The sequence below is a fragment of the Halyomorpha halys genome, unplaced genomic scaffold (assembly GCF_000696795.3).
Source record: "Halyomorpha halys isolate HHAL.00 unplaced genomic scaffold, Hhal_1.1 Scaffold120.1, whole genome shotgun sequence".
In the NCBI taxonomy this organism is placed as follows: domain Eukaryota; kingdom Metazoa; phylum Arthropoda; class Insecta; order Hemiptera; family Pentatomidae; genus Halyomorpha; species Halyomorpha halys.
The window spans coordinates 863333-877839 of NW_027108251.1; positions in this window are offsets into that span (position 1 = coordinate 863333).

Genomic DNA, 14507 nt, shown 5'->3' on the forward strand with positions numbered 1-14507 from the left:
CATTGCTTTAATAAAAGATAGTAATTTTAAAATAATGAATTTGTTAAAAAGTATTATACACTATTAAATCAGTGTTAGAAATATATTTAAAGAATTAGCAATGCTCGTATATATCATCAAAGGAAAATACAAGCGAGAGATATTTTGTTAAATATAAACAATTAATTATATTTTTAATTAAATTCAATTTACATAGTACAATAAAATGAATAAGGTTAAATTTATTAGGCACATGCACAAGCATTAGCGCTAAGTCTGGCTACTCAGTGATTTTCGGGTGTTGATTTTCTTTTAATGATCTTATTAAATAAATTAGAGCAGTTTAACACCTCCAACTTAACAATCAATCATGAAATCGTCACGGGCGGATAAACTGCAAATTAGTCATTTCAAAATTGTTTCCAAACAGTTTCGTCTGTAAGCTATAAAATTATCGATTTCTATGAAAGAATCGTTTGATTGATTGAACGGAGTTTATCGTTTGTAGTCTTGTCTGAGGGCAAGGATTAGTTTTAAAAATAATTTTAAACTATATTAACGTTGTGATAGAATGATACTGATATTTCTTTAGGATTGATAAATGAACTAATTTAAATATGTTTACAATTATTTTCTTGTTATAATTCATTGATCAAACACCTCTATCCCAATATCATTTATAAAAATCATATTCAGTTGATAGTTGTTTTTAAAATTCCTTGTCTCGTGGAGATCCTTATATTAATAGTATAGAATATTTATTGATTTTTCTTTCTTCTTAATTGTTTTTTTACAGGGAGATGATAGAGTGTTGAGTGGGAAAAAATATAAAAGCACCATTTTAATTAATATGAACTATAACATTAAATAATGAGATGGAATAACGTTGTGTCTTACAACATCTCAATTATGCAGGACAGGCCAAAATTATGTCTGATTATTACTTCGTTTGATTGATGATGATTTGTGTCACATACAATATTTTCAGTAATCAAATTATTGGATCATAAAATATACCGTAGCTGAAGTAATAGTTTAATATACGTAAAGAAACAAAAACAAAGTTTATAAAATTTTGTAACATAAACTTTTATCCCAGCCCATGATTCTGTTATTATTATTTTTATTTTTATTATTTCCTAATTTTTTATTTTGCCAAATGTACACATCCCATGAAATATTAGTATATTATACTATAAAAGAAATAAAAAACATATTAAAATATATTATTAGCAAAAATTATAGATAGAATGGGTTTGTTTTAACGATGAACCGTGAACTAAGTAGTTAGGAAGTAACTTAGTTCAGGAATAATATACTGTGCATTCTCGGATAATACCAATTTCAAAATGAGTTCTCAACAGACATAAGGTTGAAACGAGTGAGGAGTTTTCAGTTAAAAGACAATATACTTACTTTAGGAAAATTATTATTAAAATTAATATAGACGTATCTCATAAAAGAAATCTTATATTTTTATTGAAAATGTTGATCTATACACCTATTTGAAAAGGAAAATTTTAAATAAACTAAATAATTTTTAGCTGTATAATATTTATTCGTCAAAAAACGCTCACTTATGAGAAGTGGATATATAATAATACTTTTGATTAAAAAAACATCCTGAGATGTCTGACACTTTTACTATTAGTAAAAGAATTAATGGAATACGAACTTTTGATCGTACAGGTGTCCTCCTTTCCGATTTTCAAACTGTCCGTTCGAAAATACTTAATATTCATATTAATAATAATTAATGATCAACAATCAAACAATTAAATGGTACGAGAAACTAAGACAAATGAAATGTGTGGGATGTTTTAAATAATTTAAAGAAAGAAAAATAATATATTGCTATATATCGAAGTTTTAACATTCCGACAACAACAATATGATAAATGTCGTTAAATAATTTAGCTACATCAGCACCGATGCCTGTCCTCCAAGAAGGGATACTTCTCAACAAACAAAGGGGACCTCAGTGTTTGTATACCAAAGCTTTTCACAACTTTGGGAACCACAGTTTCTTCCAAGTGGTACCACATGACGAAGTCTGACAGGAACAGTGTGATCGGCAGTGGGTTCCCACCCCCTCTCAGGGCCTTGGAGAGACCTAGTGGGCGTTGTAACTTAAAACCAATGAAAAATGGTATTCCAAAAAGGTGACGCTTCTTTTTGGAACAAGTGAAGAAGGAAGCAAAAAGAAGCAGGGAGGCCATTGAAGACGTAGAGACAGAAGCTGTAGAGATACAGAAGTAAGAAGACCGAAGAGAGGGCAAAATGCAGTTTGACCAGACGAAGTCGTAAGTAACTTTTTCACTTTCTAAAAATCATTAATATTTATGATCACATATAGTCTAACTAATTGTAATTGTAATTGTAAATTTGTAAATTGTAATGTAATGTAACTTGTAATAGTAATAGTAATTGTAAATTTGTAAATTGTAATGTAATGTAACTTGTAACAGTAATTGTTAATTTTTAACTTTCTCACTTTGTAAATTTGTCAATAGTAATGTCTCCCTTATGAACAAGATGACACCTACGCTACTACACCCCACGCCATGCATCATTCAAATCAGTAGTAAATATATCAGGTATATAAATCAATTATAAAAATCAAGTATATATCAGGCAATAAGTAATAATGCAATAATAAAATTTTATGGCTACCATTTATCTGGATCATTTCAATCATTTTAATAACATCATTTATCAATAAATTGTAAATAAATACTTCCTTTAAGTAGTTCATTTATTATATAGTATTATACAATACCACTCCTTGTTATATTACATAATTAATGGTAACGATAATTTATAAAAATAAAGGTATTTAATTGGTAAACACACAACAAGCCTTTGGAAAAGAATCCGAATACAACAATATTTTTGCGGGACTCAATGTAAATTTAATAATTAATATATTTTTGGATAATTGCCATCAGCGATTATCGTAGCATCCCGACTAAATTTTAAGGATATATACATAGCAATATAAATCTTTTTCTTTTTATTGGAACTATGTCCAACAATAGCAGGAAATTATTTTTACATTTTAATGAAAAGGAGAATATAAGGTGAACAGATATATTTACTCTGAGCATTTAGGGAGGAAAGACAATAAATAAATACTTGATAATGTTTGAAAATGACTTGAAATTTGATCTCACAAAAAAAATTAATTAAAAAGAAATTAATAAACACGATGAGGAAATCCTTATACGGTTTAGGGCGACCAAAGCCTGCAACTCCAACGACGTTATCACCCACGTAAATCAATACAATGGCGGACGATTATGCGGAAAGTAATTAAACGGAACTTCGATTAGAAAGCAGAATTAATCAGGAACTACAGTTGATTTCCTTAATAACATTGAGAAGCCGATGGAGTATTGAACAAAAACCATGCGACTGTCTGTAGATGGAAATTTATAAACTATACCGTGATTGACCATGACAAACATTAAATGACATAAAAGTTGAATGAATTTTTTTTTTTTAAATATATCATCATGTTCTTATTGAAGCTAATTATTTAAGGACTGTCTCATCCTATATTTTTCATTACAATTTTAAGTACTAACATATACATAAAAATTGATCAATCTTTCAACAAATAAGATTTACGAAATGTTTCGTTGCATAGTGCATATAATTAAACATACTCGTTTTTACGCAACTCATTTCGCCATTGCTAACAGCTATCCCAAACAATGGTGCAACCAGTCATAAAGTGTTAGATTAACTGTGTAACAGTTATTATGTAAAACGCAATCAACAGAACCTGAAGAGAAACTTCACAATCAATCAATTATATTTTAGTGATTATATCAATCGATTGCTGATCGAGGCAACAACATACATATGCGGAGGATTAAATGGTAGTGGTTATGTCGAATTTGTTTTATTTTGAGAAAATTGATATTTTGTAAATTTTTACAATTTATATATGTAATATATAAATTCAAAGATTAATCGAATTTCAATTTTAATGTATTTTCTGAAAATTCCGTCACTCCAATTCCCTCCCTACCTTTAAATCCCGCCTGTTCAATCATTTTTTATCCATTCAGACCCCATAAAATTGTAAATATGTATATAAATTATTTCATCGTTCTTAATTAGTTTTACATGATTTTCTTTTTCTTTTTTTTATTGTCCAACTGATTAAAGTTAGAAAGTCACTTATAATTATTTTTTATAATGACTATTTACGTTCCTATATATTTTTGTTTAAGTATCTCTGAGGCTCATCAGCCCACATCTGTCTATCTATCTTTATTATTCTAAAGAGACTCGTCCCAGAATAAATAATATATTATTATAATGTGTTTGCAAAATATTTCCATAAGAATTAATTTGTATTTAAGTAACTACATAATATGTACGCGTCTGAAATACCTACTTCTTATTTTTTACAAAATATTTTTTTTAGTTAAAACTCCAATATATCTGAGGGGAAAAAGTATCATGAAATAATAACTTTTTTCCCAAATTCAAATGCATTAAATTTCTATTTTGCTGGTCGGAACATTGGTATAATATCGGCTATGAAGGTTTTCTCGTAATAGAGGAGTATCCGTTAAGGCAAGTTTCAATGTATATAATTGTATATAGATCTGAGAACAGATAAGACCCGTCAGATTTTCTGCAAGGCTGTGCAAGAGAATACTGACTGATGCATTCAGGCCGGTGGGATCAAACAGATTGAGCAAATGCGCGTAACCAACACACCTCCATGATTTCATCGCTATGTACCTAATATTATACTGTAATTTAAAAATGTAAAGATCATAGAAGATTAGCACTAATAAAGTAACCATCTGCTCACATCGACTCCGCAGTATCCTTATTCCTTCTTCGGCGGTCCTTAAATCTAAGGATAAGTCTGTTATTAGCGGAGAAATCACGCGGATTGCATCAATTGAAGAACGTTTAATAAAGGAGGTTCGGAGTAATTTTGCCAGTTGAGTCCAAAGACGGATTCTTCAACGTAGACTTTGAACTTTTCCCGGTTACGCAATGGCTGGCGGGCAGAGCATGGCCTGCGCCCAGCCCCTTGCGCAATGGCTCCTGATGAAGGGCCAGTGGGCCGCTTCCCTTTATTTATCCCCTCATCTTAATAAATGCAGCAGTTAATAAACATTAGCGCAGCGGTGCAATGTCGCAACGCTCTAGAGGTCGAGGGCCTTGGACGTAGAAAGCACCACGTGCTCAGGCCTTCAAGGGTCAGCCGAAGGTCTTCGGCGAGGCTGTCGGGAAGTGTCCCACCAGCTCCATGTGCCTAATTCAGGAAATATCTTAATATCGTAACTATTATAAATTTATAATGTATAACCCATAATTATATCATCACGGATGGTAAAACTTACTCGAACGGACAACAAGAAAGAACGAATCAAAAAGAAAAAAAATATTTTAAAAGAAAATTAAAATATTCGTTAAAACAAATTCCTAAAGGTCAAAGATTAAAACTATCCCACGAATATAAAAGTACATTACCAATACAGTTCTAAGTAATTTTACCATATTATACAGTACAGATAATTATTACACAATATATTGAAATAGATGAATTTATTGCCTTGGAAAAATCTAGCCATGGAGTTTGGCCTAATTGGTTTTAGTACAATAGTAGATTAATATTCAGATAAAACAAAGTTCATTTTAAAATACATTATTTTCATTAAATGTTTTAACACAAATAATTACACTTAATGTTTAAAAAAATCTTTTTTTCATAGTACAACAACTAATCTTTTTATCCATTTGGAAACAGGAACTAAACATATTGCAAACTAAATTTTGAGATACTCGCTAAATTAGGTTGTTAAGGTTTAGGAAACGGAAGAATATAGATCAGCTTAAGGATAAGGATAATGGACCATTATCAAATTAGAAACTCAACTCTAAAAATAAATAATGAAACAACCTCCCTATATATAACTCCCAAGAACAATATATAATCGATACTTCCAGCTATTGAGGAACATGTCTTGATTAGTCTAAAATGACCCTGTCAACATAAAAATATTTTAAAGAGTCTGGATTTTCAGGCTTCAAATTCAACCAAACCTCGAGAGAATTTTCTGCAGGAAATTGCACGTTCATTTTTTTGTGTTATAACTACGAAATCATTGTTTAAATTTAATAATTGGCCTGTGGTTGATGACAAAATGAAATAAATAATATCACGAAATTTCATAGTACATAGTAGCTCCATTATCACTGTTGCTATCACTCGCACTAGTTTGGCAGGAAGAATGCCGGGATTTACGGAAGAAATACATCTCTTTTAGGAGTTCAAGAGTTGTCGCTCACTATAGTTAGTGAATTTAAATTTTTAATCTTAAATTATAATAATTATAAAAAAAATAATGATTATATTTTCAGGATCATAAGATTTTCATTGAAAATACTAAAATCCAGAATATCAATAATACATTTTAAAATGTTGGTAAAGGTAATTATTTTATTCCTGACGTAATTAAATTTTTAAAAAATTTATCTCCAGGAACACAACTTTAGAATCGAATAATAAAGAATTTCGGAAACCAGAAATATCAAATCCAATGTTTATTGTTTAATACAGCAATCATATATTAAATACTCCATTCTGTAATATGTATTTGTAATAAAAACTTGTAATATTTTTAAAAATTGAGTAATCCAGCTATAATAATAATAAAGTATTTATTATAGTTAGTTTTCGCATAGCTCGTCAATAATGGAGATAATTTTTTATTTTTAATAACAACTAGTTTAGAATTTTTCAAAGATAGTTTAATATTTGTTTAGGTTGTACATAGTGAATTTATTTAGATTCAAACCATATTAAAAGAGCTTCCCTATACTCCTATTAATATTATAAATTAGAGGATAAAATATGCTATTATTTAATGAGGCGAAGTGAATAACTCTTCTTAAATCCATAATAACTTTTGTTTTATTTTAATTCATCCGTTACGTTTCGGGGTCATCGCCCCACTATCAGGCACTCTACAATTCAAATTAACACATTTCATATTATGCATACAACACTACAATAATTTAACAGCATTAATTCAATTAAAACAACTACCTTACCATTATTATTTCCTCTAATTTCAAATTACATAACGAAACGTTGTAGTAGTTAAATTAAAAGAAAGTTATTATAGAAGAGTTATCCATTCCACCTCACTAGGATATAGTTGATTTTTGCAGATTATTGGTTTTTTTTTTAATTCTATTTTGCACATTTTAGCTTTAATACAGCACGGCTTTTTTACCAAACCTTAACACGGACTCTTCTTAAAATAATTTTAATAGGTTCCAATTATTATTCAGTGATTAAAACACATTATAATAAAGCTGATATAATATTTTAACAATAAAGAAAAATGTAATGCTCTGATAAGTTGGGGTCTCGGAAGTCAACGAGTCCAGGACATGGCTCCAGGCCAGCATCCTGCCATTCACGAAAGCTTCCTGTCATTCTTCTATTTTAGTTGCTCGAAAGAGGACAATCTAGTGAAACGATTTCACGGCAATATCACTTCGTTGCACTGAGTTTCCTTTATCTCACTTACAAAATATCAATGACTTTAATATTTCATTATCCGGCGAAAGTGTTCTACTACGACATAAAATGGAATTCGTGAATCGAAAGTGGACGATTTGCCTTTATCATAGCAGAACGCTTCAGTGTTTCAGTCAGATTCGGGAAAAATTTAGCTATCATAATATATTTTTAATAAAAGCAACTATTATTCCACGGGTAGTATATAAATAATGTGTGAATCCGTTATCTGCTGATAACGAATAATTTTAGTTTATCTATCATGTACTATCTTACGTATTTATTTTAATAAATATTATTATTTTAATAAAAAAAAAGAAGCTAATAAGAAAAAATTTTATCCATAAATTAATATTTATTTTGAAAATGATTTTTAGTATACCTAAACTCAAAATATAATAAAAATAAAAGGCTTAGCGAACCTGGGGGTTCGATGCCGATACCACTTAAATCCACAAGAAAAATGTTGACTCAATCTTCTTACCTACATCAAAGTCCAACCCTAAGAAGACTTACACGTCCGTTCACTGTTAGCTTTTTAACCCTAAATTACATTTCCTGCTGACCACGCAATTTGGCATTGTCTAACCTTCTCAATTCCCCGGTTACCCGTATATAACATCCGAATATTTGACACAGTGCTTTATTTTGATAACACTTAAGGCTCTGTTTCCCTCTTAATACATGAGACACGTTTCGTGTAAGTAAAGAGCAGTACAAAGTGTGAATTTTGTACATTCTAAAATTTCCGGAAAGAAGGTAAAAGCTAAGAAATTTTAAAAATTGGAAAATACCAAGCATTTATCCACCTTTACTGTATGATAAATTTCGTGTTTTCTAGTTATCAAAACCCCAACACTTAAGTTTATCTACCTAATTAAATCTATTTCTTAATTAATGTTTTTGCTACTAACAATATATCTTATTTTATCCATAGTAATTTTGAGACCTATTTTCTAACTAGCTTTTATTAACGTATCTGTATCCAGTTTTATAGTTTCCCCATCTTTACCTAACAATACTAAATCATCAGTACATCCAAGTACATATATTTTACACACAGAGTTAAGCCTATTCGGTATATATCACCTATATAATAACATATTTTAGTGTTATATTAAACAAGACAGATGAAAGAAACTAGATTCATTTATAATAACAATGCATTACTTTTTCTTTTCTTTCTTTAATTTTTTTTTATCATTTTTTTTTATAGAATTAGGTGTAGAAAATGGGTAACATAAAATAAATAAGAAATAACTTTGGGTTCATTCGAACAATGGATTATTCGTTCACATATGAAATAATTATTCGGATAACGAATAAAAAATATTGTTCATAGTTAAGATTGTGCTAAGTTATGATGGTAATGCCAGAAAAAGGAAAAGAAGTCGCGTAATCAAAAAAATTAGATAAAAAAATGTGAGTTCCGGTGTCCCTTTGCCATGGGACGTGTAAATGTCCCGCTTTGAATAAAACAGTTGAACCACGACTATCCCCCTCCCGCCTTTTAACGTAAGCCTAAAAATCCTAAAAGCCTAACAATTTATGTTCTAAAAAAGCACATATATTAAAACAGCCTAAAAATACTGCCGGTATTAGATCGGGTATGAGGCTTTTTGGATATAATAGATACTGTGTGCGTGTTTTTTTTTAAAAAAAAATTACCTTACATTTAATTTTATTTTTGTTGGTTGAGTATTTTTGACAGAATAAGTGGACAAGCAATTATTATATGTGGGACATTACAAATGAAAGAGGTTCTTTAGCGTTGTCTTGCACGCGAAATCGTTACAAAACGATCACCTACCACTTGCGTTTTTCTCGTATTTTCGTAAACAATATTTGATGAATTATGGAAAACCATTAAATTAATGTTTTTAAAATACTATCAGTTTCACCATTAAATCTTTATCAACTCCAAGGAATAGGTAGTTGCAAAGAGCACCGCAGAAGGACGTGCTTGAGTATCCAGACAGTTCGGTAATAGGTGTACACTGGAGCTTCCAGTCCTCGCGGTAGGTAGCAATGGGAAAACATACTGGAGACAGAGACTTCTTCCTGTCTGGATTTACGATTCAACGTTTTCTATCGAGTTGAGTCTTGAATCCTCTTGATATACGAGCACTCATTCCTCATATTTCAATCCATTTCACCCTGTTTCTATAATACGATTATTTTAGATCTAAGAAAATCTAACAAAGATAGTTGAGACAAGGTGCATATCGCTCAGCGTTATATTCGTCCTTCGATACCACACTGGGAGGAAACAGTATGTATACTTCAATATCTTTCTCAATAAATTTCAGTAATTAATTGTTTACTAACTTGATTATAGGGAGTTGAGTTATAAAATTTAGCTCAAATAAGCAACGTCAATAAGAAATTACGTACATGACATTCTTTTCGTCGATAATTTCATCTTTTTGAGATGTAGATAGTTGACCGTAGATTAATGCTTGAAGAAGTTTATCGGGGGGTGCGGTCAGCAAAGAACAACATAAATAAACAAAACAACAAAAGGCATAAAATAAATAAATATTGTTTTGTTTATTTATGTTGTTCTTTGCTGACCGCACCCCCCGATAAACTTCTTCAAGCATTTCATCTTTTTGTTTAATCAATAAAAAAATAAATCGATTTTTTTTTAATTGCCTGTTCTTTTAAAAGTCATAGTAATGGATAAAACTGTATTTCGATTTAAAATATGTTCAAAAGGGCTTTTTCAATATTTTATGAGAAAAATTGGGAAGAAAATTAACTCAAGCCATGCATGTAAGGAATTGCATTTTTAGAATTATGTTGAATTTCAGAGATGGGTCATTTCATAAAATATGCTATGTTTTAAATAAATCTTATACAACTTTTAGTAAGGGATTATGAACTTGAAAATTGCTAAGGAGTAGGCTGGCAAGGTGAGCAGGAATTCGTATATTTCTTTTGTTTTCAAGTAGTCAAAAAGTTCCTTTCGCTTCTAGTTAGCTAATAACTTCCTGCATTTTGGTTTACTTAGTGAAAAAATGGTGCTAAAGCCATAAAACTTTATTAAAATCGATTCATAAACAATAACAATTTTATTCTTAATTTAAAACAATTTTGATCCTTTTTTTCCTCTCAACTTTTATTCTTTAAAATTTCTCTAATGTTTCGGTCCTCAGGCCATTCTCAAGGATATCATCTTCAATATTGATGTAGTTTCTTTTTTAAATCTTAAAAATTGCAGACTAATTGCCCTTGTCACATATAACTTTTTCTAAAAGATTTATATCTTAAATTTAAAACTTTTTTACAAATTACTTTCCTTCGTTCCTTCATTTACATTTACAACTTTTAGTTAGTTTTTTTTAAAGTTTTAAGATTTAAAAAAAGAAATGACATCAATATTGAAGATGGTATCCTTGAGAATGGCCTGAGGGCCGAACGTTGGAGAAATTTTAAAGAATAAAAGTTGACAGGAAGAAAAGGATCAAAATTGTTTTAAATTAAGAATAAACTAAACCACTCTCAAACAAGCATATATAAAAAATAATTAATCTAATAATAATTTTATTTCATTCAATTTAACTATTGATCATTTTCTAATTCACAATCTTATTCTAGTGAACAAACCTAACTTACATTAATAAACTAATTAAACATTGTATTCAGTTTTTTTGTTGCTTAATTGATGAGCATTAAGAATAACAAAGAGATTGATGTTAGTTCGTGAGGATATAGTAGTTGAGAAGCATCCAAGTCCAAGTTCCTTCCCTACAGTTTAGCTTATGGTATTCAGCTCAATGGATTTAATTTCATTTTAGGAAATGAAAAGACAGCTAATTATTCCTGAGCAACGGGATGGAAAGTTCCCGCAGTATAGTATGCAGCAGCTGACGCGGCACCGTTTTCCGCCGAAACATCCGAGGACGAGGGAAAGTGGTTACGCAAGCCGAAGGCCGCTGGTTCTTGGCGCTCTATCTTCGGCTGCTCCATATACCATTTATATTCGCTTCTCAGCCACATTTAGTCTCTACAATCTTCTTTGAACGAAGAAAACGATCTGGGGATTGAATAAGATAATGATGCTGACTTTTCCAAGGCGCCAGTTATTTGAATTTGGTCTGGGTTATGCTACATATTTTTATTGGGGAAAAATTAAGTTAACTATCTTTCTTAAATACATCATTAGGCCAAAAGAACAATCTTTTATAGTAATAATTCTTAACGAACCCGCAGGTTCTCAGATTCACCCCCGTCTAGGTATGATAGATTTATTTTGAGGGAATTTTAATTTTCTGACCACCACCAACGCAATAATAACTCTTGCAGTCCAGTTCTCATGAGCAACTCTAGAATTTACAATGACAAGGGTTTTTGTTAACGGATTCTGATAATAAATTTTTAAATCTCATTATATTACCTTAAAATCAAAAATTAAAAACAGAAAAAATATCGGGATTAAGCATTGCCTAGCAGATGGCTAATGAGGGTAGATAACAATGGACCATACTTTGAGTATTAATTGTATTTTATATTAAAGAAATAATGATACAAATATATGGTTGAAAAACGGACCTTTTTTTATCCACTCCATTATATATAAAATTATGTAGGTCAGACGGTGGAGCAATATAATTTTCTATTAAATGTGAGCAATTAAAAAAAAGTACCATTTTTTTCTTTTCTTATTTTCGTTATGAAACCGGCGTTGGCGAGAAGGTAAACCAGAAATTCAGGTGAAAGGTAAACGATTTCAGTACCACAAAATTTTCTTGAAGGTTGAAAAAAAAACATATCTATGTTCTTAGACTGTACAATTTTTTAATTATGTTAATTGGAAATGAAAAAAGAAAATTATAAATATATTGGATATAAAGTAAAGATATTAAGCACTAGAAATTATTGATAACATAGCCCTAATCTTTTGAAAAATAATAAACATGACGAAATTGAAATATGTACATAGGGTGTACCCAGTTTTATTCTGCAAAACTAGAAAATTAATTGTACTTGACATATTGTAAATTACATTACATAATTGGTTAAATAGCATAATTAAAAGAAAAAAAAGCTAACAAAAATGAAATAAATGAGACAAGAACTTCACATTTGATTGAGAAGACAAGTAACCAGTTTTTTGTTTACATATACAAATAACAGTCCAAGATACAACTTTTTGGGTACTATCAGAATTTTATACAAATAATTTTGGTTAATAGTATTCAATTTGGGTATGTATCTGGGTATGGGCTCTGTACACCCTTGCATGCAGGACAACTTGACACAAAATGACAGCTATCCTCCTATGCCGTTCCATAGCAAGCTGGACAAGGCTTGTGTGGCTTCTAGTATATTTTTGTGAACAGTGATTGCACATTTACTTTAGGTAACTCTGGGGTGCGTCTGCTTAAATGAAAACTATTTTATCACGAATTGTGAGGCGAATCCCGTAATAATGACATATCTTCGATATATGAATTCGCAATAGTTCTACCTAGTTAATCCTTCTTCTGAAATTAATACTGACTGGATCATTAAATAACATCAGGGACTTAATGACTTTCGTTTATACTTTAATAGATAATTTTTTCCTATTTTATTTTTAATACTTTGAAAGGTCAGTATGAATAAAATTCAATGCAATAACATATTGCACACACATGTAGTAAGCCCTAATTTGGATTAAGCTGAATACAATTGAATTTCTTATTCCCACGCAATGTTTGTCCATCAAGAAAGCTCTAATTGTAATGACGAACAAAACGATGGGCTTCGGATGTTGCAAGTAGGAAACAAGACAATTGCATAATGAATTCATAGTTTTATATTCAATAGCGAAGGAGGGCAGACGGGAAGGAACGCGAGTCCAGTTCTTCGATACCAAAACGGATTGGGTCTAATTCACGTCTGGGATAGCTAAAATTACTGCAGAGGGTCGCAACGGAATTTATCTCGGCATTCTCACGGTACCGAGTAAATTGCTGGTTGTATAAACAGAAGGACCCTTTAAGGGGCAGGCAGGTTTCAGGAATATGCAGGCTACGGGAATGCTTAGTTCCACATTCACATTATCCAACCTGTGATTTAATAATACAAACAGTTTCCAGAACGACCATGTAACGTTGCTAATGGACAAAAATCATTAACCACTTCTTATTTTTAATTGGAAGTGTACTTTACGACTCCTTTATATTCTAAATATGCCTAGCTTAATTTTATTATATATTACCAATTAGTATTAATTAGTAGTAAAAATATCATTTTTATATAAATGATATTTTAATTTAATATTGGTGTAGAATATCTGAAAAATATATTTTATAGGTAAATATTTACTATATTGGCTAACTCTGTTCCTGTATAATAAGAGTATTATACAGTATAGAGTAGAGTATATTATAGAGTAGAGTATTATAGTATAATAAGAGTATTATACTGACATAATATTACTATGGTATAATAATATTTTAAGATATTATATAAATCATACAAGTTGTTTATTCAGAATATTAATTGATAGTGAATTAATCAGAATGTGAACTTATATTAAAATAAACGATTATTTGAGTTTTAATGTCAACATCATACTTATATTTGCGAAAGTCAAGACTAATTTTACTTTCCTTTTTTGTTATATTTAGAGGTGATATAAGAAAATAATAGGAAAAAATGAAGAATAATAAAAATACAAATTATAAAAATATAGAAAGGAAAATGATCCAAGGATAAAAATAAATAAAAAATCATATATTTCAATCATGTATTTTAAATTTATTGTACTATGTCTATATATTATATAATTTAAAAAAACATTTGTCTGACTAGTTGTATGTATGCTGTGTAGCAAATCAATGGAGTTGGGAAGTACAAATTGTTGAATAAAGCGTTCTTCTCTTCTCTATTTTCTATAAAGTAAGGCACTGAGTCATAAAAATAATAAAATAAACTAATTGAAACATAGTCACAATATCTTAAAAGAGAATTC